The sequence below is a fragment of the Plecotus auritus genome, assembly GCF_963455305.1.
Source record: "Plecotus auritus genome assembly, chromosome: 9".
Taxonomy (NCBI): domain Eukaryota; kingdom Metazoa; phylum Chordata; class Mammalia; order Chiroptera; family Vespertilionidae; genus Plecotus; species Plecotus auritus.
This window is the reverse complement of record NC_137783.1, coordinates 120,389,755-120,412,719: the sequence shown is the minus strand read 5'-3', so window position 1 is coordinate 120,412,719 and position 22,965 is coordinate 120,389,755. Positions and strand designations below refer to the sequence as shown.

Sequence of the window (22,965 nt, the reverse complement as noted above, 5' to 3'; positions counted from 1 at the left end):
CAATGATAGCACCTCACTGGATCATTGTAGGGATTAAATGAGTTAATATGTACAAAGCTCTTAGAACAGCCTTGGGCAAACTACGGCCCGCTGGCCGGATCCAGCTGTTCTATCCGGTTCTCTTGCTCTCCCCTCCACTCCTTTACTTTGAATTTATATTAGTTCACACAAACACTCCATCCATGCTTTTGTTCCGGCCCTCTGGTCCAGTTTAAGAACCCATTGTGGCCCTTGAGTCAAAAAGTTTGCCCACCCCTGTCTTAGAACCATGCCTGGCATAAAGCACTACCTAGGATCACTGAAACATGTGTCCATTACTCCAGCCAAATCCCAAACATACCCCACGTCCTTCCATCTCCATTTCCTCTACTCAGGCCTTTTATATTTGCTGGGAATGTCCAGCCTCCATCTCAGCCAAGCCTTTAAATAATATAGTTGACAAAAGCAACTGCTCCATAACACCTTTCTTGATTCCCCTGCCCCAGGCACCCAATGAGATGAGATTCCTCCCTTCTCTTAACAGGGTGGGCTATTGGAGAAGGGCCCTCTTCTTAATCGCCCTGGAGTATCAGTTTTAGACTTTTTTTATCCTTCCCACTCCCAGTTCATAAGCTTCTCAGAAACAAGAATGTAGACAAGGAGGTAGTGGGTTTTTCTTCCCAAATCTTCATTCCCTATAAACTTAGACACTGTAAAGACTCAATAAACATTTGCTGGATTAAGTTAAAATGCAAAAGCCAACCGGAGACTGAAACAAAAGATCAGCAGGAGAGAGGATTTCAGGTTCAAAAGAGTACCAGGACCAAGTCAGTGTTTGGTTGTGGGCTTCATTTTAGTCATTTCCTAACAACCAACAAAAAGCCAAATCCTTTCAGCTAATTTGCAACCTGCTTCCACTGCTAAGAGTACTTTCTGATAGGCTCACTCTGGCTTAGGGAGACATGTTCTCCTAAGAAATCCTATTTAATTATCCTTTTTTAGAGCATTTCTTAAAAACATCCTTAAGAAAGGATCACTGTTTATTTTATTTTGCTATTGTTTTAATCAAAGTATCAAAGATATAGGGATATAGAATTCCTCTATTTGAGCAGATAGGTTATTCCTTAAAAGAATTTACTGCTCACCTCTACACTTCAGAACAAGCAGCAAATCATGTATTACTTGTAAGTACACAGCCTTTCACTTACATCTAATCTCACATTACCATTAACTTGCTTCTTCATTCATGGAAAACACAACAAAGGTGTTCCTGACATTTAAAGTAAAAATTTAATATAGACTCATGACATTCTTCTTGAAAAAAAAAAAATTCTGATTCTTAATCTAATTTTGGGTCATTGCCATTAGCTAGATAAATGCCAACCTAATGAAATGATTCTGTAATACACAAAGATGGCTTAATGCAGCATTAGCTGAAAGAGCAAAAATTAGAAGCCATCTAAATGCCCCATTACCAGCTCATAGCTTATTGAAGACATTCCCTTGATAGAATATGATGCAGCCATCTTTAATGAGCATAATGAAAACCAGGGAACCCCATGGAAAAGGGCTGAAGTTGCAATCTTAAGAGTAAAGGGCATGCAAATGTGTAGGGATACATGTTTGTGTCATCAAGCTGAACAGATTAGGCCCAGGGTTTACAGTCAGATACATGGAAAGTTAGGGAAAAGCTAAGAGGAAATCTCAGTAAATGGGGCTAGAGGGGATGGTGGCAGTCACAGGAAAATCAGAACCCTTGGCATGGGGCAGGGGCCCTACTTAGAAGTGTAGAGTGGGAGGCAGGAAGGGCTCCACCAAGCCAAGGTCATTTCAAAAACCCAAAGTAGGCCAGGGGAATGGGAAGAGAGCCCTCTCTAGTTTTTCAGAATTCATCAATCCCTGGGTGAGTAAACAATTATCAAAACCCCTAAGATGCTCAATGTCAAGCCTTGTCCTTTCCCTAGTGTGGCCACTGGGCTCCACCTGAAAGCTCGGTCCCTCCCAAGCCTCCAAAGCTAATTCTGACCTAAGGAAGGCGGGACTTAAGGGGCTGTAGCCTAGAACCCAGGGATTTTGCTTGCTTGCTGCTAATCTGACAGATAAAGAAAGTGAACCCCCAAGAGAACAAGCATCTTGGCCAAAGACACACAGAGAGTTGTTGGCCGAGCTGACACTTGAATCAGAGTTTGCCTGTATCTGAGTTTGCCTGTATCTGGGTTTAAAGCTTTTCTGGTATGAGACCAACTGATGAGTTGGACCTCTTGGCACACAGTGCAGGGGCCCAACTGACGCAGTGAAAGAGTGGCTCGTAGTGAAGAGGTGAGCCTAACCAGGGCAGAGCAGGAAAATCTCGGTGATGCCAGGACACCCCAAAGAGAAAAAGCTCCCTCCTGCACTCCAGCCCATCCATGTCAAACCCCCACCTCTAACTCCTTTGTTGGTTTAGCTAAGACTCTGGTGCCCTGTGGTGCCAATGCTGGTCCCTCATGGCATGGCCTCTACCACAGACAACTCCATCTCTGGATAGGAGAAAAATGACTCCAGGCTTCTATCTACAACCTATGTCCCCCTTGATTCCTACCCCTACCCCATCAGAATCCCCACTCTGGACCCAACCCCTCCACACCCACCTAAATCCAAGAGACCAAACTCAATGCTCTGGCATTTAAGGTCCTCCCTCATATGGTCCAAACCATTTACCTAATCATGCCTCCCAAGGCACTCACCCCTCCCCAAAATGGACAGGGGCTGCTCCCCTGTTCCTTTGTCACTCCAGAAGTCATGCTCTCCTCCCTACCCTAAGTCCCCTAAGGGCCAGCTCAAGCTTTCTCTCATTCTCCAAGTCCTTCTCTAAACATGTTGGTATTGCTCACACTCTCTCCACTGAATGACTCCAACCACGTGGGGCCTGAGCAGCCAAAGGGCTAGACTCTCCCATGTGAAACAATCAGGTTACTCAAATGCTGTCACTCAAAGAACTATGCACAGGAGGCCCTCTTCTCCCCCAAATCTGCTCTAAATATAACCTTAGCAATTCCATCATTTAAGTGGATGTCAAACTCTCCCTTGCGCCCCGTGGAAGGGGTGCAAACATTAGGCAGTGATGCAGGAGCCAGGATCATCCGTGAGAGTCCTGACAGATTCCGAAGCTTCTCTCACCTGCCCTGGCCGTGCAGTGAGCACTTCCTGAGCTCCTATCACGTGCTGATCAGAAGGCACAGGGCACTTAAGACACAAATCTAAACAAGCCAGTCTTTGCCCTGCAAAAATTCGGACTCAAGCAGAGAAAGAGTGAAATAATCCCCACTAACGCAGTGTGATAAATGCCACACTGAGAAAGAAGGCACCGAGGGAAGAGCAGCAAGGAGCTGAGGCAGCATGGTTCCATTCAACCAGAGAAGGGGCTGAGAAAGGGTACAGAGAAAGCCAAAGTGGAGCTGGTCCCTGCAGGGTACTCAACAACAATGATAAAAATAAGGGCAGCCAGCATTTATTGGGTGCTTACTGTGTGCTAAGCATTGTACCAAACACTTCACTTGCTTGATTGCAAATTCAATTACTCTTCATGATTGAGCCCCTACTAGTTGTCAGGCACTGTTTTAGGCACTGGGGATGGAGCAGTGAACAAAATAAACACTAGACTCTGCCCTCAGAACTTGGTTCTATTGAGAAATGATAGACAATAAACCGAATAGCTAAGTAAACTGTAGAATATGTTAGATGGTGATAAGTTCTAAGAGAAAAAGATAAAGCAGAAAAGGGAAATAGTGAACATCTGTGGGACAGTGGGCTAGGTGGTACAACTTTAAACAGGGTGACGTTTGAGTGAGGAGCTGAAGGTGAGAGTGAACAAGCCAGGCAGACAGACACCTTGGGGAAGAGCATTGGGGGCAGTCAGAGAAAGAGCTTGAACAGGAAGCATGCCTGGTATGTTTGAAGCACAGCTGGGATTCTGATGGCTGGAGCAGGAGAAGGGCAGGCAGGATCAGTGTATACAGCCGCACAAGCTGTGCACTAATAGCCCAGGCGGGCACCACTCACATGCATCACAGGGTGCTATGCAGGACCAGGCCTACTTAACCATACCCCAGGCCTTAGGGCGGGTGAGGTCAGAGAAGAATCGGAAAAGCCTTGTGGACCATGCTGAGGGTTTGGCTTTTCCTCTGAGTAAGACAGGAAGCTACTGTCTAGAGGGTTCTAAGCCACAGGCATGCCCTGATCTGACCCCTTCTTCATGGGCTCACTGGGCAGAGAACAGACGGTAGTAGCGCAAGGTTGGAAGCAGGAGACCACTTCAGAGGCTACTGTAATAATCACACTCAACTATATACTGTGTCACACTCAGAATCCCCTGAGGTAGGTTCAATGATCAATCTTTCATAGATAAAGAGATTGGGGCTCAAGAGATTGGTGCCCTTGACTGGGAATCAAACACGTGAGCCTTTGGTTCTCGGGCTGACGCTCTAGCCACTGAGAACACTGGCCAGGGCTGCAGATATATTTCTAAAAGAAATGGTAATAACACCAAAAGAATGGGAATAGTAACAAGCTTCCCCCAACACCCACCAGAGAAAATTTAGTAACAAAGCCTTCCTAGTGGGCCCTGGTAGGAGTGTTAAACGATCACTGTATGAATGAGCTGTTCTCTGGTTAAATGCCACTGTTCATGGGTGGGGAGCTGTGGAAGCCAAGTTGAGTCCCCAGACCCCTGCAGGGGGCAGATAATTTGAAGTTTTCCATACTGCACCAAACTGGTGCCACGCAAGCTTTTAAGGCTTTGTTCTCTAAACAGGAAGGTGGGAGGAGAAGGGCCAGAAAAGCAATCTTTAATGTCTATAGGAGAAAGGGTGCTGAGTCTCCATGGGGTGAGGGTCCTATTTGTCCTGGTTTTCAGAAAGAGGGGACACAAAGAGCAGGACAGATGGCCAAGTCGTAGGTCTCACAGAGACATATAATGAAAAGGAGACTCAGCAAGGATGCTCAGGGAAGTCACTCACATTTGCCCAATTCCAGGCTTTTCTGAGAAGCCAAGCATAAAGACCTGTGAGAGTTGGTCAGCAAGTTCCAGAAAGGGCAATAGCACAGAAAAATAGTATAAATACATGCCAGACTCTGCGTCACCAGGAAAAGGGCTAGGGGTTGCTTGGTGATGAGGAGGCAAGTTAATTGAAACCAGTTTCCTGAAGGTAACAGCCCAATATTCCACGGGAGGACATCGACAGGGTGGTCCTCATTAAAAGTTGAAAGTAAGGGAGAAAATAAAGCTTGCCTTCAGACAAAGTTGCAGCATGCACAAATCTGGACTCCTATGTCCAAACCGGCTCGTCACTCTTCAGAAAGATGGACATGCTCCTGAGGCAGTCCAGAGATGGGCAGGTAGAGTGACCAAAAGAACCAGCCCAGAGCTCATCTCTGCTTTCTCCTGCAGGCCCTGGCTGGGTCCAGGCTGACTGAATGGGAGAAGCAGCTCAGCTTTACCAAGAGGTCTCTTTTGGTTTTACCCTCCCCACTGGGGACACACAAGGAGCCAGACCTTGGAATCGTCCCAGCTCTGACTCTCCTGCTCCACTACAAATGGGCACATGTAACCACCCTAGGGGCCATTTTCACAATCTGTGATTATAAGCCTGAGAGCAGAGGTCAGGTCTGCCTTGCCCATCACTGTGCCCATCCAGTATCCAGAATAGTGGCTGCCACTCTGCAGGATCTCAACAGATGAATACATGGTTCAAGGGCTGCCTGACGTCAAGTACCAAGCAGTCATTTCCAAGAGCCATGCCTGAGCCTGCCCTGCTAGGTATGGGCCAAGTGCTGGAAGGATGGCCAGTGCCTTCCCCAAGGTTCTCAGCCAGCTCAGGGCCTTTGCCCCTTCCCTGCACTCCTGAGCGTAGCTGTTCACTGCATCCCAGGAGCACTGCTCAGACTACTCACATGAGCAATGACAAGGAGCAAGAATAAGCTGTTGCAGGGAAAGAACAATGAGCTCTCTTCAGTCTATAAAACTGTTGGGGGGAAGAAGTCACAACCAAATCTATCAATTCATGAACAGATGGAGGGGATGTAAACTGAGAACACTAGAAATGGAAGAAGCCTGAGAGAACAAAGGACAGGGTCACACAATCCCAGGATAACAGAGTCAGGGGTGCCCTAGGGACACAGGAGTATAGGCTGAAGGAAAGAGACAGTCACACAGTGAGTAGGAAACCTGAAAAGTTCATTTCCTTAAATGACTGTGATAAAAGCTAGTCAACTTTTAGGAGGAGTTACTCATACATCATAAACCCTTAGCTCTCTATGTTGATTTCCAGAAGGAAAACATCTTCTTTATAACAAGTTCCTTAATGCTCCATCATAAAATAATCAGGATAGGTCTGAGTTAACTTGAGGGTTTATAGCCCAGGCCAGGTTGCTAAAAATAAAGATTCTTGCTTTGGCTAGAGAGTGCTAATTTGTGGGACTAATTTTTAACTGAATTTCTATGATTACAAAAAGAATACATGCTCATTGTTGAAAAATAAGAAACCACAGAGAAGGATGTGAGAATAAAAATCTCCTCCAATTGCATGAGATGAGAACCACTATTAACATTTTGGTGCCTTTCCCTCCTTCTATGCCTGAGAGTTTAACAGAGCCGAGTGCATACTGTGAATATAATTTCAATTCCTGCTTTTGCTCAGTGAAATCCATTTAAAAATGCTCCAATGAGTCCTGAGAAAGAAGTTCACCCATAGAGAATAAATAAATTAAGTAACAAAATGAGTAAAAGAAACCCTTCATGAAGTTTAAAGAATCCTGACTGCCCTCGCCGGTTTGGCTCAGTGGATGGAGCATTGGCCTGCGGACTGGAGGGTCCTGGGTTCGGTTCTGGCCAAGGGCACATGCCTGGGTTGTGGGCTTGATCCCCGGTGGGGGGCGTGCAGGAGGCAGCCGATCGATGATTCTCTCTCATCATTGATGTTTCTGTCTCTCTCTACCTCTTCCTTCCTCTCTGATATCAATAAAGAAATACATTTTTTTAAAAAATCCTGATTATTCCACTGAACCCCCATTTTCCCATCAAATGACAAAAAATCCTTTTGCTAGAACAGAAATAGCCCATAAACCAGAAACATTAGGCTCATCTGTGTATCCTCTTACCTCTATCTTTAGTTTCAACAAATACTTATCTTTGAATAAGCCACACATTTTCCCCAAATCAACAGAATTTTATAACTGCACCTGATTATTTTGAAGCAAGAAATAAAGTTTTGGTGGCCTTGGGTAGATTTCATCTTCCAGTCTTTGGGTGGAGCAAACCATTTAAAAACGATCAGTTCACATTCATGGACCATCACATCCAAATGAAAGTCCTACTGCCAGTTTTGTTGAACTATGTCACCTAAACCATGGTGTCAGCAAATGGTCTTTCCAAAGACAAATTATATGTCATAGGCCACCCAGTCAGGAGTTGTCCTGGTGTCTGCCCACGTCCTGGTGGGGTTTTACGTGTGAGCCCTAGGCCTTGGCCAGTGGAGAGCAGAAAAACCTTCCTGCCTAGTAGAGATGACTGTCTGGGATCAAGATCTCCTCACCACAATGCACTTTCCTCACCTTTCACAATATTTTACACTTCATTCAATAACTATGTCCATGCCAGGCATTGGGCTGGGTGCTGGTGACACAAATGTGAGTAACACAGATGCTATGCCCATTTCCATGGGGCTGCAGTTTGCACAACACTTCCCCATCCATTACCCTCACATTAAACCTGGGAGACAGGAAAGGCGATCGCCATTATTCCCATATCGTAGATGAGAAAGCAACTGGTCATTGGAGTTTTGCCCCAGGCTATTCAGTGGAAGGACTGGACTCAAACCTTAGGTCTTCTGATTCCTAGTCCAGTGCTCTTGGACTGTACCACTCACACTGGTGAATTTCCTCTTATTAATAATGAAGTCTTCTGGATTATTCTCATCCCCTCTAGCACCTGGGTTCTATCTGGCTGCCTAGCTTCTGAGCAATGAACTGCCCTGACCTCTAGATGGCTGCAGATGCCATGATTTCTGTGTGCCTGCCTAGATTCTAACCCTAGACTCAAATTTCCCCTGCTATCCAGGCACCAACTTCAAACTTTACTTACTCCCTCCCATTGGTACCATGATGTAGCAGACTACTCATTTCCCACAATGTTCTATCTCCTCTTCATCCTTTGAAAACACAGATTTTGCTGGACTCATGGCCTCTCAACTACATTTACCTCCTAGCCTCCTTTGCAGGTAAATGTAGCCATATGACTAGGTTCTGGTCACTGGGATAAAAGAATATACTATTTCCAGGTCTAGACCTTAAAATGACTGCATGTGTGCCCCCTGATCTTTCCTCTGGGAAATGGTAAAAACCAAAGCTTCCACTTTCAACCACCACGTGGAAGCCAAATACTGAAGACAGATGACCTGGACCACTATCTACTCTAGATTGGTACAATAGAGGGAAATGAGCTTCCACCTGTTTTCAGCCATTGTGTCTGTGTGTCTCTATAATACAGAATTTGCTCTGTGTCCCAAGTAATACAAGAAGCTTGAGTGAGACAAATTCTTCATTCTCCTAGTAAAGCCCTTTGTCACCAATGACATCATTCAATTTTTTTTCCTAAAAGATGTTTTTATTGATATTTTTAGAGAGAGAGGAAGGGAGAGAGGGAGAAGGGAAGAGGGGGAGAGGGGGAGAGGGGGAGAGGGGGAGAGGGGGAGAGGGGGAGAGGGGGAGAGGGGGAGAGGGAGAGGAAGAGGGAGAGGGAGAGGGAGAGGGAGAGGGAGAGAGAGAGAGAGAGAGAGAGAGAGAGAGAGAGAGAGAGAGAGAACATCAACATCAATCGGCTGCCTCCTGCACACCCCTGGCTGGAGATTGAGCCTGTAACCTGGGCATGTGACCTGACCAGGAATCGAACCATCAACCGTTTGGTGCACAATGGCCAGGCACCAATGACATATTTTAAAGGGGATATTCAAAACCATATAAGAAAGGGTTCCATTAAGGTTTATTTCATGGAAAACTTTTTAAAAAATGAAACCAGGACCTCAAAGATGATTTATGTTTGGGACACAGGAAAATTGAGAGGGCCCAGAAAAGCAAATCAGCCTCCTGCAGTGACAAGAGGGAGAGAGCTCCAAGTAATAAGCATGACCAGTCCTCTCTCCTTCAGCAGTTCTCTCCATTCCTAGAAAAGGCACTGAGAGCTGACACGATGTGAGCCAAGGCCAATTTCACCATGGAAACAATGTGATAATAGGAGCTTGTGTTCCTAACCAAGAACTCCATGGTCAACTTTTAAAATAAATTATGTAAACTTGTGTTTTACTATCTATTAAAGCCTTGGGACTTTTAAAGCTAGAAGGGCTGTTGACCCAATAATATACCACAAAGGATCTATGTATAGTCTGAACCATAGAAAGCAGGTGCAAAGCAATTAAACCCAACACAACAACCAATCACATGACCTTTTATTTATTCTGAATCAGTTATTCTAATTTGGTAACAGTGTGCAGCACAAAATACTTCACTTTAATGATGACTTCTAAATACAGTAAATCATAACATTTGACAACATCTTTAATAAAGAAAGCAGAGATGAACTTGGGAAGAAAGAAGTTAAAGTCAGAAAAACAGGGTTAAGTCCTGGTTCTGCCACTGACTGGCTCTGGGACCCTGAAAAATAACTTAAACTCTTATCTTTATTTCACCTCTTGTCATAGGGTTGTGGTGAAGACTAAACAAGACAGTGCAGTAAAAGTGCTCTGTAAATCACACAGAGGTAAATGGTGTCACTGGGACTGTGACATTTGGAAAGGCTTTTGTGGGGAGATTTTTGACAAGCATTAACATGAAAACTGAGTAGCCTACAAGCTACCCAGCCACTTTTTGCAAAACGGACCCAGAGCAATTTCTTTTGCTGTCCTCTTTTTCTCTCTTTACAATCCCCCAAGTACATTAGCTGACAAGAGTATTCAATCTGCTGCATTAGTTGTTGGCATCCATTGCTCGTGAGCCACAGAGTAGCCAGCGAGAGCTGCTAGATGTCAGCCATTGCTGTGAAGAAGGGAGTGCTGCAGTGAGCAGAGACCACTGTGTGGTGACATGTCTATCAATCAAAATGCCTCCCAAAAGACCCACTGCCCTGTCAGAAACCCCAAAATCAGAGACAGGAAGCAGGAAAGAAGAAGGAAAAGTGAAGAAGAAGATTGATGCTGTTAAAGGAGTGCAGGCTCAGGAGATTGTCCTGGGTTTGAATCACAGCTTCTCCACTCGTCATCTGAGGCACCTCTAGAAAGTGGGACTGAAGGTGCCTACTCCTAGGACTATGGTGAAGATTAAATGGGAAAGGGCCTGTAAGCACTTAGCACAGTACTTGGCAGATGGTAAATACTTGAAGGTTAGGTGCTGTTATTAATAATTTAATAACAATAATAATAGATACATCATGCGATACTAACAAAAATTAGGATTTGGCAAATCTTCCGTCCTTCATGTCAAGACTTTGGTACAGACTTTGCAGTCAAATATTACCTGGACAGCCTACTGGCTCACCTATTAATCCATCAAGCTAATCAAGGTTTTTCTGGACTTCTGCCTTATACCCCAGGATAGGTAAGACATCCAAGAATGCCCCCCTGGCTAGCTGGCCATATCTTGACAATAGTTTTTCTGATTCACAGCAGAGCATCACTATCCTGAGAGGTATGTGCAGAGAACAGATCAACTTGGATGTCTGCATCTAACTTTTCCATCCATGCTCAGGCTGTGGCTCCTCATATCTAAAGGTGAAATGTAATATCACCCTTAAAATATAGCCCTACTCAGCAAAATGAGGTCTGTCAGCACCCAACTGGTGGACAGCGCCACATCCCTAACAAGCCCTGGAGGTGGGCAACTTCCTTCTGGGCCCTCCAAGCTATCCCTGTAAGGTTAGTATGCCTTGTTAAATCCAGAAAGCTGCTCCCTACAACCACGGAACAACTTTCCAGCTTTCAAAACATTTCCTTATCTAACTCCAGCATCAGAACCACATTGTAAGGGGCTGGACAAGAATTGTTATACCTGTTCCACAGATAAGGAATCAACAAGTCTGAGGTATTTAGCGACTTTTAATTTGATTCCTTATTTGTGGTACAGGTATAACAATTCTTGTCCAGCAGTTTGCTGACCACTGGCTTAGACTATCTGTTGCTTAAGTAGTGGAAGCAACCTAGAATACAGGTTATCTGGTTCTCAATTCAGTGCTCATTCCAGAAAGTTTGGATATTTGTTTTTAAACATTCAACTTTCATAATGGCTGGCGCTTTGCTTCTGGAGAATTCATTAACCAAGGTATCACAGTCACAGTTCAGTGCAGATTCACATACTTGAAAGCCACTCACACAGGCAGATGTTCCCCGCACTCTAAAAATCTAAAGGGTGACTGAAAACAGTCATGCTGATTAACATAATTGTCAGTTAATTCCCGGTTCTGGTTTCCTCTCACCCTCTGTCTGGATTCAGTTAGCAGCCTCCTATCAGTGAGTCCCTCTTTGCTACAATCCAACGGGAACACTCACACTGGACTAATGCTCTAAGGAGAATTATTTCATGCCACTGGCATCACAATCATAATAAAACAAATTCATGGTTCTCCACTGCCTACCAGTCTCTACTAAGCAAACAAACTTTGACCTGCCATTACCTCGCTGAGTTTCTTCATCTGCAATCTGAAGGAGTGGGTTCAACAGAGTCTTGTCCATTTCCAGTGCATGACTCTAAAACCACCCAACCAAACCCAATCCTGCATTTGGAGGACATAGGGAGACAACAGAGTCCACTGGGGCCTAGTTTTTATACCTGAATCTACCGCTTACCAGCGATGTGCCCTTAGGCAGGTTATTGGATAGCTCTGTGCCTCAATTTGCTCATCTCTAAAATGAAGCTAATAATAAGACCTACTTTGTGGGGTTTTGTAGGAATTAGATGAAATAACACATGTGAAATGCTAAGAGCATCATAAAAACTCTATATTAGCAATTATTGTAATCTGAAATGACATGTATCCTGAATGATCTTCCAAACTTAAGTTTCCACATTATTTGTGAACCCTTCATTCCAAGTAAGTCTATGTCCCTGAACACAAACTTGTCATTCCTATCTCTGTGCTTTTATTGCCACCCATCCTTGTGCTATGTTGCCACCCATCCGTCCCTGAAATACCTGTGCTTTCCTTGTGTGTGAATCTAAATCCTATCCCTCCTTAAAGGTCAGGTTTAAAACTGGTCACCTCTATGAAGCCTCCTCCTCCTCCTCACAAAGCTCTTTCTCATTTCTAAACCTCTATAGCATTTATAGGTAGTCTAGACCCGTGGTCGGCAAACTGTGGCTCGCGAGCCACATGCGGCTCTTTGGCCCCTTGAGTGTGGCTCTTCCACAAAATACCACGGCCTGGGTGAGTCTATTTTGAAGAAGTGGCATTAGAAGAAGTTTAAGTTTAAAAAATTTGGCTCTCAAAAGAAATTTCAATCATTGTACTGTTGCTATTTGGCTCTGTTGACTAATGAGTTTGACGACCACTGGTCTAGACCACTATATTGGCATTATACATGGCCTGGGGTTATCTTACAGCAGTAGGTGAAATTGCAGGCTCTTTGGCCACAACAATCATTTCTGCTCTCCCTCTGGGTCTAGCATGGTGCCTGGTATATAGCCCTTCAGATATTTGTTGACTGAACAAATAAATGTGTAGTACTATGCCCAAATACACAAGTTTTCTTTGATACACAAGTTTTCTTTGAGTTGATGTGGCTCAGCTATTAATTTGCTGTACTTTGAAGCCAAGTCAAGATAACAGAACGATGAACATCAGTAGGGCAGGGACAACCACTGCCAGTTAATTTCTAATAATCAATAAAAGATACTGATATATGGCCAACCTGAAGAATAAAATGTCAAAAGGAAATCGTGATCTAAACCACAAGGTCCCTTGTAAGACCAAGCTCACAAGTCTGCACTATCAGAAAGGGAGAGAGTTGAGGTTTTTCCCAGCTGAATTCACTCATTCAACAACTGTTTATTAAGTGACTACGCTGCACAGCCACTGTCTTAGTTGCTGGGGATACAGCAACTATATGGACAAAATAACTGTTCATATTCCAGAATCTAAGGAGGAAGACTAGTTGTAATGCCACCTTTTAGTTCCAAAGTAAAATCCACAGAGCAACAACTTTTTGCACCAACTCCTTGCTATGCCTTCAAACAAAGAAAAAAGAAAAAATGTAAAGTACCATTCTCAACTGACCAAAAAGACGCAGTGTTAAAAGTGTTCTGTCACTCCCAATGAGGCATCCCTCAGTCTAGATGGGGAAGTTTACAGCATAGCATTCGGCATCCTAAGTCACTTAAACTCTAATTTCCTAACACCCTAGCTGATCTCTGCCTCTATCATTATTTAAATATCAAACTTCCCAAATAGCAAATATGGCACTTGATGCAAAAAAAACAAAACAAAAAAAAAACAACAACAACCCAAAAACCAAAAAACCTAACAAACAAAACAAAACAGGAAACAAAACTCAGAGGTGGGGAAAGAGGCAGGGCTGGTAGTTGGTAGTTAGGTAGTTCTCCCACAGCAAAATCTGAGGCTCTTTTCTCCTTTGGAGCAGAAACCTCTTGTATCTTCAAAAGCCTTAAAAAAAATTTTTTTTTTCCTTCCAGCAGGATACTGAAAATAGCTTTGCATTTAACATTTTAAAATGTTTTGATCCCACACTCTTTCAGCTCTGCTCTCTCCTGCAAACTCATTTCATTCCCTAAGGGCACTTATAAGTATATTTCATAAGCAACAAACCATAGTCACCATTTTTAAACTTAAGAGTTAAAAAGAAAAACGATTTACATAATTACATGGAAGATAAGTTGGTCAAGAACACAGGAATCTTATCTGGACCAAAAGTTCTAGGAAAAAATTTCTTCCAATTCATCAAAAAAGATAGCAGATCAAAATCAAGGTTCATGTTGAATACGTAACTGTTGAACACTATGCATGGGAACTTCTTGAGTTCCTCATTTTTGTGTGATCTACTTCGTCAAAAAGAAATTTGAGGTAGCCATCTGAAGGTAGGCTTAAATAATAATAATAATTATTTATACACACACACACACACACACACACACACACATATTCATATTTTCCTGTCACAGTGAGAAAACAAGATTTCATAGCCAACAAGGACCTGAGAAATCAAAGTTCAATGAGGGCAACTTACTCAAAGTAACTCAGTAAGTCAATGCTTGGCCAAGACTGGAGCCTAGGCCTCTCCCAACTCCCAGTTCAGGGCTTTCCCTGCTCTCCACACCACTGTCTCATTTATTACACATGAAACAAAATCTTAAAGGCACAAAGGTAAAAATCTCTTTTATAAAACTTTCTGACAGACTGAAGAAATACTAGGAGATGTGACAAAGGAAAATGGGTCTCATTAATACTAAAAGTAAATGGCCTATAATGCTATGTAGATGAGGGGTCTAGCTTCAGAAGGCTTAATTAGTTCTGGTAACGCTTTAGTACTAAACAGTATGGTTTCAGCTACAGGCAGCACTAAATGGCTTTTGTGGGCTTGCCTGGGAGCTAAACCACCATTTAGTTCATTTTTTCTCTATAGAAAAACTTATCGTAAATTTTCATCAACTGCCTTACAAATGAACTGTTGGAACAAAACCTGTTTTTAAGATGGTTGTGCATGTGAAACAATTCTGAGGTCTGAAGCTCTACACTAAACAGACTTAAAACAGTAATAGTTGGTGATTCATGCTAAGGGTACATTTATGAGAAAGCCGTTCAAACCCTTAATTTACTTACATGTAATATGTTTTAGTAAAAGTCTTCTAAGCAGAGTACAGTAAACTGCTATTTATACAATATATAACCAAGGGCAAATGCTCTAATTCTGTATGCAAGTATTTACAGGGCCTTCCTAGCACTGGGCTAAGGGCTACAGGGAGGATAAAACATCTGTACATAACAAACTCATAATCCAGTTACCCAGGCCTTTTCCTCAAAAACAATCAAGATACCTCTAACCTTAGGGCCTTTGCACTTGTTCCCTCTTCCTGGGATACTTTCCCTCAGATCTTCCTGCAGCTGAGCTCATATGTTACCTCTTCAGAATGGCCTCCCTGGAAGACCCAACTAAAGCAACCTCCTTCCTACCATTCATCATCGCTACTGTTTTACTCTATTTGATTGCTTTCCTAGCATCTATCACTGCCAGGAGTTAACATGTTTAACTGTTTATTGTCTGTCTCCTCTTACTGGAACTCTGTTTTGTTCATTGCTGTATATGCATCCAATAAACGTCACTGAATGAGTAAATGAGTAGAGTTGGAGAGTGGGAAGTGAGGTCAAGATAATTCATGAAACAATTTAAAAATGAGAGAACTGGCCATCCTGATTAGATATGATATGATAACTTTCTAAATATGAAGTACTAATGAATGGCTGGCAATCAAAAGGAGAGATAGAGAGATAGAGATATCATCAGAAGAGGCTTCCAAAGAAGTGAGAGACTCAAGGCAGGCCAAGGCAAAGAAGAGAACCTCTCAGGTCAACAAAGTGATGTGAATAAAGACATACAGCAACAGAGAGTATATCATGGGGTGGCCCAGCCAGGGCAGGGCAGAAACAAGCAAAATTGAACTTCAGGCACTAGGCTCCTTCTGGGAATGGCAGCGGGAGGGGGGTGAGGAGGGGGGAGAAACAGGATCAGATGGAAGGACTGGACACAGGGTAGTCAACCACATGCCGCTGGCAACAGGGCTGTTCTTGGAAGGCAAAGTTGGCCATATCGTGCGGGAAAAATTGAATGATGTAGAGGGTAAAGCAAAAAACTGATTAGTACATGTTTAGACCATTACCTGAATGGTCTAAATAGGTGGGACAAAAAGAGCTTCCTTCTGCTTAGACATGAGAGATGTTAGTGAGCAAGATGTCAAGGCATTTTCCTCCTTAAAAATAGACCATTTCCAGACTATGTCACAATAGATTCCATGGCAGATTCAGGTCAACTTCCCATACATCCTACAATCGGAGCACTCAAGGAGGATAACAGAGATAGCTGTGAGGGAAGAGCTTGTCTTTCCACGCCTCCAAATCCGAGATTAATTATATCCAGTATAGCTTGTGTTTATCTTTTTTTATTAATTGAAAAAAGTAGTATCTAAGTTCCCTGTGCAGTATATATTTTAACATTATATAACATATTTTTATGTAACAGGTTCTTGACATAAAACAATATTTCCCTTACTATATAAATGTATTTGGGGAACAACTGGCATTAAAAAAATACACACACACACAGCCCAAGGCTGCAAACGTCTGTCTTTAGGGTAAGGAGCTGGGGAGAGGAGGAGGAAGGTGAGAGACTTTGAAAAAATCTCGCCCCAGTGAGGAGATCTGCAGATGGCTATGATGGGGACTGGGGCGGGGCAGGGCGGGGGGAGAGGTTGGGGGCGCGGGCGGGCGGTAATGAGTTCTGTTCAGAGGTTCATCTCACACAAGAAGCTGCCTGGGGAGGGGCTGGCTGAGCCACACAAGGCCTGTGTAAGAGCAATGCTGCAGAAGGGCAGGAATAAGCAAGAGAGACAGAAATGCACAACAGGATATGAGTGAGAATAATGCTCACGAGCCCTTGTAACTGCTATTAGGGTAGTAGCCAAACATGCAACCTTTGCGTCCCGCTGCCAAGGACCTCAGTCCTGCTTAAAAGGAGGTGCATACCCCATTTGTCAACAATAAGATTGGTCACCAATTATTGTGGGCCTAGTAGGCTCCTGGCATGGTGCTGAGAGCCTCAAGTACAGGATCTAGTTCAGTGGTTCCTCCCAGGAGACATCTGCTGGGTTAGAGAGCAGACTCTGGAGTCCCCACTTAAAAATCCTGCCCCACCCCACCCCAGCTGAGTGACCTTGAGCAGTTTGCAAAACCACCACACTGTGGATAAGTGAGGATAATCATCGCACCTACCTCATGGGGTTGTTATGAGGATTAAGCAAGTTAATAAACATAAGATGACAGAGTGTTCAATAAATGTTAGCTGCTATTACCATCATTATTATTATTCCTATTTTGCAGATGAGATAAATCAGACTCAAAGACACTAACTAATTTGCCTAGGTCACACATTTCAAATTAGTGGTTAGCAGCTAGAGGCAGTTAGCTCCATAAGATTTCTCTGGCCTTTTGAAAACATGTAAATGTTTTACTCAGCATATGTACAAAATCCAATGGGTAGAGTATTAACCAGAATATTAAATTAGGCAGACCATCCAACCCCTTCTCTAACCAGGCTGGATAAACAAGAATTTATACTACTTAAAAGAACAGCATGTACTAACATAAAAATCATTTGCCATCAAATGTCAGCACTCAACATTCCCCCGAAACAAAGATAACTAAAGCTTATCCAATTCCATCTCCCCAGAGGTGAAGTCCCCAACTCAAACCCTCCTTCCATGTAGACTATTTATTTACTCGTGACCATGTCCATTCGTGCCCCTGTTGCATTTCTCATCTCATGCCCCCACCTCTCCACTGGTGTAGTCCCCTTCCCTCCAGCTGCTTAGTCCCTGAGTGCCTTATCCCATCCCATCTCCTCCCCCAGACAGTTCATTGGAATAAGCATATCCAGAAGGCTCCCTGTGCCTGTCATTTTGGAAAATCAAGGTGGACTCCCTGCCAAGTGAGATATGCCCAGAGACAGCCCAACACAACATGGAATGCAGCAGTACCTAAGAGAATCAGGTAGACCACGGGCTGGGGCACACGACTGTTAGATATGGGGAGGAAGAAAAACAAAAACAAAATGAAGTAATAGCTGGGGCACTAAGCATTTGAGCTGGGTCTTAAAGCAGAGTAGGATTTGGACATGAGAAGGTTGGGGCCTGGGAAGGGCCAAGGGCTGGTCCAGGGAATGGAAAGTCCTTCAGTTTGACTGGACGGTCCTGTGCACACAGCAAAGCCTGGTAGACAGGTGGGCTGGCTATGGAGAGGCAAGGAGCAGCAGCAATGCAGACAGCTAACGTTCATTGAGTGCTTACTATGTGCCATGAATAGCTTCATGCATTTTTAATGTTTTAACTCATTTCGTCCACACTGCAACTCATTGAGATAGGGACTACAGAGATCCCAGTCTTGTAGATGAGGACACCACGACATAGAGAACGAAGCAACTTGACCACAGTCATAAACCTGGTAAAAAAAAACAGGATATGAAATCTGGCTCCGAAGTCTGTGTTATTAACCACCCAACCAAACTGTGTCTCAGGACAGCTTAGGAGTGAAAAGGTACAGCACCAGGATGTCAGGAGGATGACAGTACTTGCAAGCAGTTTGCAATCTGTAACTCCAAGGCCACAATGCTGGCTACAGGCTGCTGCGAGTGTGTGCAGTGAACCTGCTGGCAGCTGAAGCAGGAGACAGACCAGGATTAAAAATGGGACTCTAGGCAAAGGAGATAACGTGAAGAGTGGAGGCCAGGATAGACACCCACCTTGAGGGTATGCAGGAAGAGAACAACAACAATAACAAAAAAGCATCATAACCCAAAGATACAGGAAGGAAGGGATTTCAAGGAGGAGAAAGACAGGCAGGGTAAAAGCTGCAAAGGGGCAAAGAACAATTACTTTTGACTAAGAACGGCCCCTGGAATTCAATATTTAAGGTTCTGAGATCTTTCAGAAGAAATATAGAGAAGGGTGGTAGAGCGAGAAGCCAGAGGGCAGGACCTAAGGATGGAGCAGATGACAGCGTAGAGAAGGTGAATGTTTGCAGCCTTGTGAGAGGTTGCCAGGCAGGAAGGAGGGCGAGGGATGGAGACTCAGGGGGACCAAGTATAGAAATGTGAAAGCAGGCTTATAACAGATCTGTTTCTTTGTCTTCCATCCTTCCTCTCCTAAATCAAGACAAAGGTTTTTCTGGGGTTGGTAAGGAGGCTGAAGAAAAACAGTACAGAAGGATATTCCGGCGAGAGGACTCTGGCAGCAGTGGGAAGGAGTGGCAGCAGGCAATGGGGGAGGGCTTCCTGTGTGCCAGGCATTTTATATGCATCATCTCTCTTGTTCCCTTGATCCTCATACAGATACATGAGGCAGGCACTGTCATTACACCACAGAAAAGGAGCCTGCCTGCAGCCAGAAGAGTCAAGCACTTGTCCAAGGCAACACAGCCTGAACCCGAGTCCTAGTTCCTGCTACCAGACTTGAGCTCCCACCGAAAGTGAGGGTCCAAGAAGAGGGAACAGAGCAGAGATCCACTTGCTTTTTCTGAACTAGAAGGAGAGGAGAAGATGGAGGGAAGGGAGGGAAGAGACAGGACATTATGGGCAGGAAGGAAGAATACCAAGGGAGCTTAAGTCAGGGAGGGAGGGAGGGAGAGAGGGAGGGAGAGCCAGTATGAATGGAAGAGAAAGAAAGAACAGCCAGGGTGGATGGAGTTAGGAGTGCCTGGGTATTATGATAAAGTGGCAATGAGGAGAGAAAGGACTGTGGAAAGGGCAACATGCCTATTTCTGGGCTCCTAACTGAACCTTAAGGTCTACAGAGAATTTTTTTTTTTTTTATTTCCCTGCAAGTGTTTATCATGACAGTAACTGAAATCACCTCCTATAATTGTAACATTGTGAGAGGCAATGTTTCTTTAATACTTACTTTCTTCCACGGCAGTGAAAGTTGATGATGGAATCACAAATAAAAGTAAGCTCATAAAAGGAAGGCAACCATTATGTCAAAGACAAATGAAATATTTAGTTTTTCATATTCTCACAGAGTCTGTTAATATAGCCAAGTCTTTCTACACTGTCCATCGTTTAGTACATAAATTGGGTAGAGACTGTCGGTGTGGAGGGATAAATCTGAAAGCACGGCCACTTCCTTTTCCTCCCTGTGATAGGCAAACCTTTTTTTGCAAATAGTAGACAAACTCCTAAGACGTCATTATTTATAAATCATTTGAAATGGATTCTTTAAAACACCATCTGTTTAAGTTTCTATGAAAATAGGACTTCAGCTCAGATATTCCAGGGGTTTCAGCAGGTAAAATACCAACCTGAATTCAAATGTATTAAATATTTAGAGACACATAGAACTTTACAGCAGAAGAAACTTCTGAGATCACCTCGTTCAACTGCCTTATTTTTCATCTGAGGCAACTAGAACACAGAAAAGTTCAGCAACTTGCCCCAGCGGCATAGCCATGAAAGCCCACGTCTGGGCTGGAACCATGTTATTTTAACTCTCAGGCTAGAGCTCTTCCACCACACCTGTTGCTCTCTCTCTCTCTCTCTCTCTCTCTCTCTCTCTCTCTCGTTTAAAATTTTATGGGTTGGAATAACGTACATATTTAACTGTTTTTTAACTTATTAATATTATCATTATTCACTGGCTACATTTACAAACAAAACCAAAATGCTTCTACAGATTCAGCTTTAGATCCTACAGATAATTTCAAAATCATTTTAAAGCCTTTTAAGTATGTTCAACAAACTGCTTTAAAGACTTATCAATAAAGTGACTCAGTAACAGCATGGATTGAAAGATTTAATTTTGTGTTTTAAAAATATTTTTGGAATTTCATTGATATGAACATCAAATTTAACAGCAGTGATTTCTTGCAAGAACAGAGCATGAGATTATTTGAAACTGCTCAGGAGAAGCAATGATTATTTTAAGATCATGATTCAACCATTACATTAAAAACTCCACCAACCCAAATTGACAGATCCTGATATCAATGGGACCAGAAGAATTGAAATAATAGCTGTCATTTAAAAATAGATTAAAGGGGGAACAGCAGCAGATGTCAGAAGGGCAGATGACAAACAAGTGTTGAGAGAAATGAGATGCATCAGCAGTTTTTATGGATTTTTTTTTTAAAGAAGACCCTGGAAATACAGATACAATAGTCAAGAAATGTTTCTTCATAAATATCAAATCTTATTTCTGGGAGCTGGGCGATAAAACTTGGCTAATAATTCCTTCTCGAGCAGTAACTATATAAGCAGAGGGATCACAAGCACCAAAATGCCAAAACAACGCTAGGTGCCTGAGAAGGACCCTTGCTCTTGAGGGAGGGAAAAGGGAACAGGGAATGTGATGTGAGGGGCGTCAGCCTGGTGCCCCCATCGGCCAAGATAAACTTGACAACAGACGCCAAAGGCTAGTGTAGCCCTTCCCATATCTGAGCGTCGGCACCTGCGTGCGTCCTGCAGCCAGCTCTCCCGACCCCTGGGGTGGTTGACTCGTGCCCCATAAGGTCGGTATTAATTTCTATTCTACTTCTTCCTCTGAGCAAACGAAAGCTCTTTTGGCTGTCAACACCACGGCAATCAAGAGCGGGAACCTTTTTCTCCTCTGACATGTGTCAAACCTGGTGCTAAAGCCAGCCTCGCTGCGCCCTCCGCGGCGCTCCAGGGCTCCAGGACCGGCGGCGGGCCCACCCACACCTGGACGCCGGGCGACATCTCCGCGCCGTGGGGCACCTGCTCGCATACCCACAAGGGCTCCTCCTGGGGTTGCCCAGAACCCAGACGGCTCAGGCTGGGCAAAGTTCGCAGGCTGGGGTCAGCCCCATCTCGGACCGGGGATTCCCGGGTGCAGCGCTAGCCCCGGCGATTAGGGCCAAAGGGGCGGGCAGGCTCGGACTCCCTAAGCCCGAAGGAGACGCCCTCCCCACCCCCACCCAGCCCTGCAGGCTCCCGAAAGGGAAGTGAAGGAGAGGCGGAGGAAGTGCAGAAGCGGCATCGCTCGCCCAACGCCCTTGGGGATGCAGCCGTCAAGGATAGACCCCTCCGGGGTCCACGCAGCTCCCGGGGATACATTCTAGGACTCGCTTTCAGTCGGTCATTGCTCCCAAAAGGCGGAGCTGTCCCTTTAAGGGGTAGTTGGATGCTCCCTCCCTGTGTCAGGTAGCGATGCCCGCGGAGGGGACGTAGGTACTTTCCCGGTCCCTTTAGGGACGCCTGCGGCACCTCTGCCCTTCCTACCCAGCAGCGCCGGCTCCCGTGAGGGATGATGAGGGCGGACGGGCGCGGCGCCTTTAAGGGGCGCAGCCTCTTCACGGCCCCGGTGGGGGCAGGGAGCGGGCACGGGCCCTTTAAGGCCGGCAGCGGGCACGTCGGGCAAGGTTCCCGGGCGGCCGGGCAGCGACCCGGGCGGCGGCGGGGTCGCTGCGCCTACTAAGGTGCTAACGGCCCCCGGTGGGGTGCTCGGGGCCATGCCGCTGACCGCGGCCAGCCCGACACTCACCGTGGCTCGCCGGGAGCGCCCGCGCCCGCGCCCCCACTCGGATCCCGCGGCGGCGGCGGCGGTGAGTCCGGCGCGGGTAAACAGGCACCTCCGTCCCTGACCTACTTTCTGCCTTCCCTAAATGTCGCACCACTAACCTACTTTCCGACCAATCCGCTCCCCGCCGGCCCAGGCCCGGCCCCCCGCCCACCAATCGCTGTGCCCAACCCCCTTTCCCCGCCCACCAATGGAGGAGACGCGGAGGCCGGATACCTGCCTCTTCCTGCCAGCCAATCCGAGCGCCCGAAGCAAGCCGGACTCGGCTCGTGCCCCCGGCCAATCCGCGCACGGCTCGGCGCTCCGCTGGCCAGTTGTGTGGCTGCTGGAGAGGCCTCTGGCCAATGGCGAGGCGGCGGGGGCTGGTTTACCTGCCACTTTCCCGCCACCAATCGCTTGGCACACAGAAGCGCACGCCCCGAGCAGAGGGCCAATCTGCGCGCTTTCCCTGGATTTCCTCGCCCTTGCGCTCTCCCTTTCCCTCAGGTCTGTCACTCGCGTTGCCCCTGCGGGTGCAGAATCCGCATCCTTGCTGGCGCCCGGGATGTCCCTCTTCCCTGGGTCCGTAGTTGGCGGCTGGCTCACCTCTGCCACCTCTCCTCCTTCCCCGTCTTCATTTGGGGCACCCTGACTAAAAGCATTGCCTCACTTCCCTTC

General features: G+C 45.3%; 1 protein-coding gene across 3 annotated transcripts in view; it reads right to left on the bottom strand.

Annotated features, from left to right (window-relative positions):
• The window catches only part of BMAL1 (basic helix-loop-helix ARNT like 1), a 104,428-nt gene extending 81,934 nt beyond the window's left edge, over nucleotides 1-22,494 (bottom strand). For all 3 annotated transcript variants that reach the window (XM_080640125.1, XM_080640126.1, XM_080640127.1), the window contains exon 1: nucleotides 22,273-22,494. The gene's annotated coding sequence lies outside the window, so the exon portion shown is untranslated. The remainder of the gene's footprint in view (nucleotides 1-22,272) is intronic.
• Nucleotides 22,495-22,965: the final 471 nt, after the last annotated feature.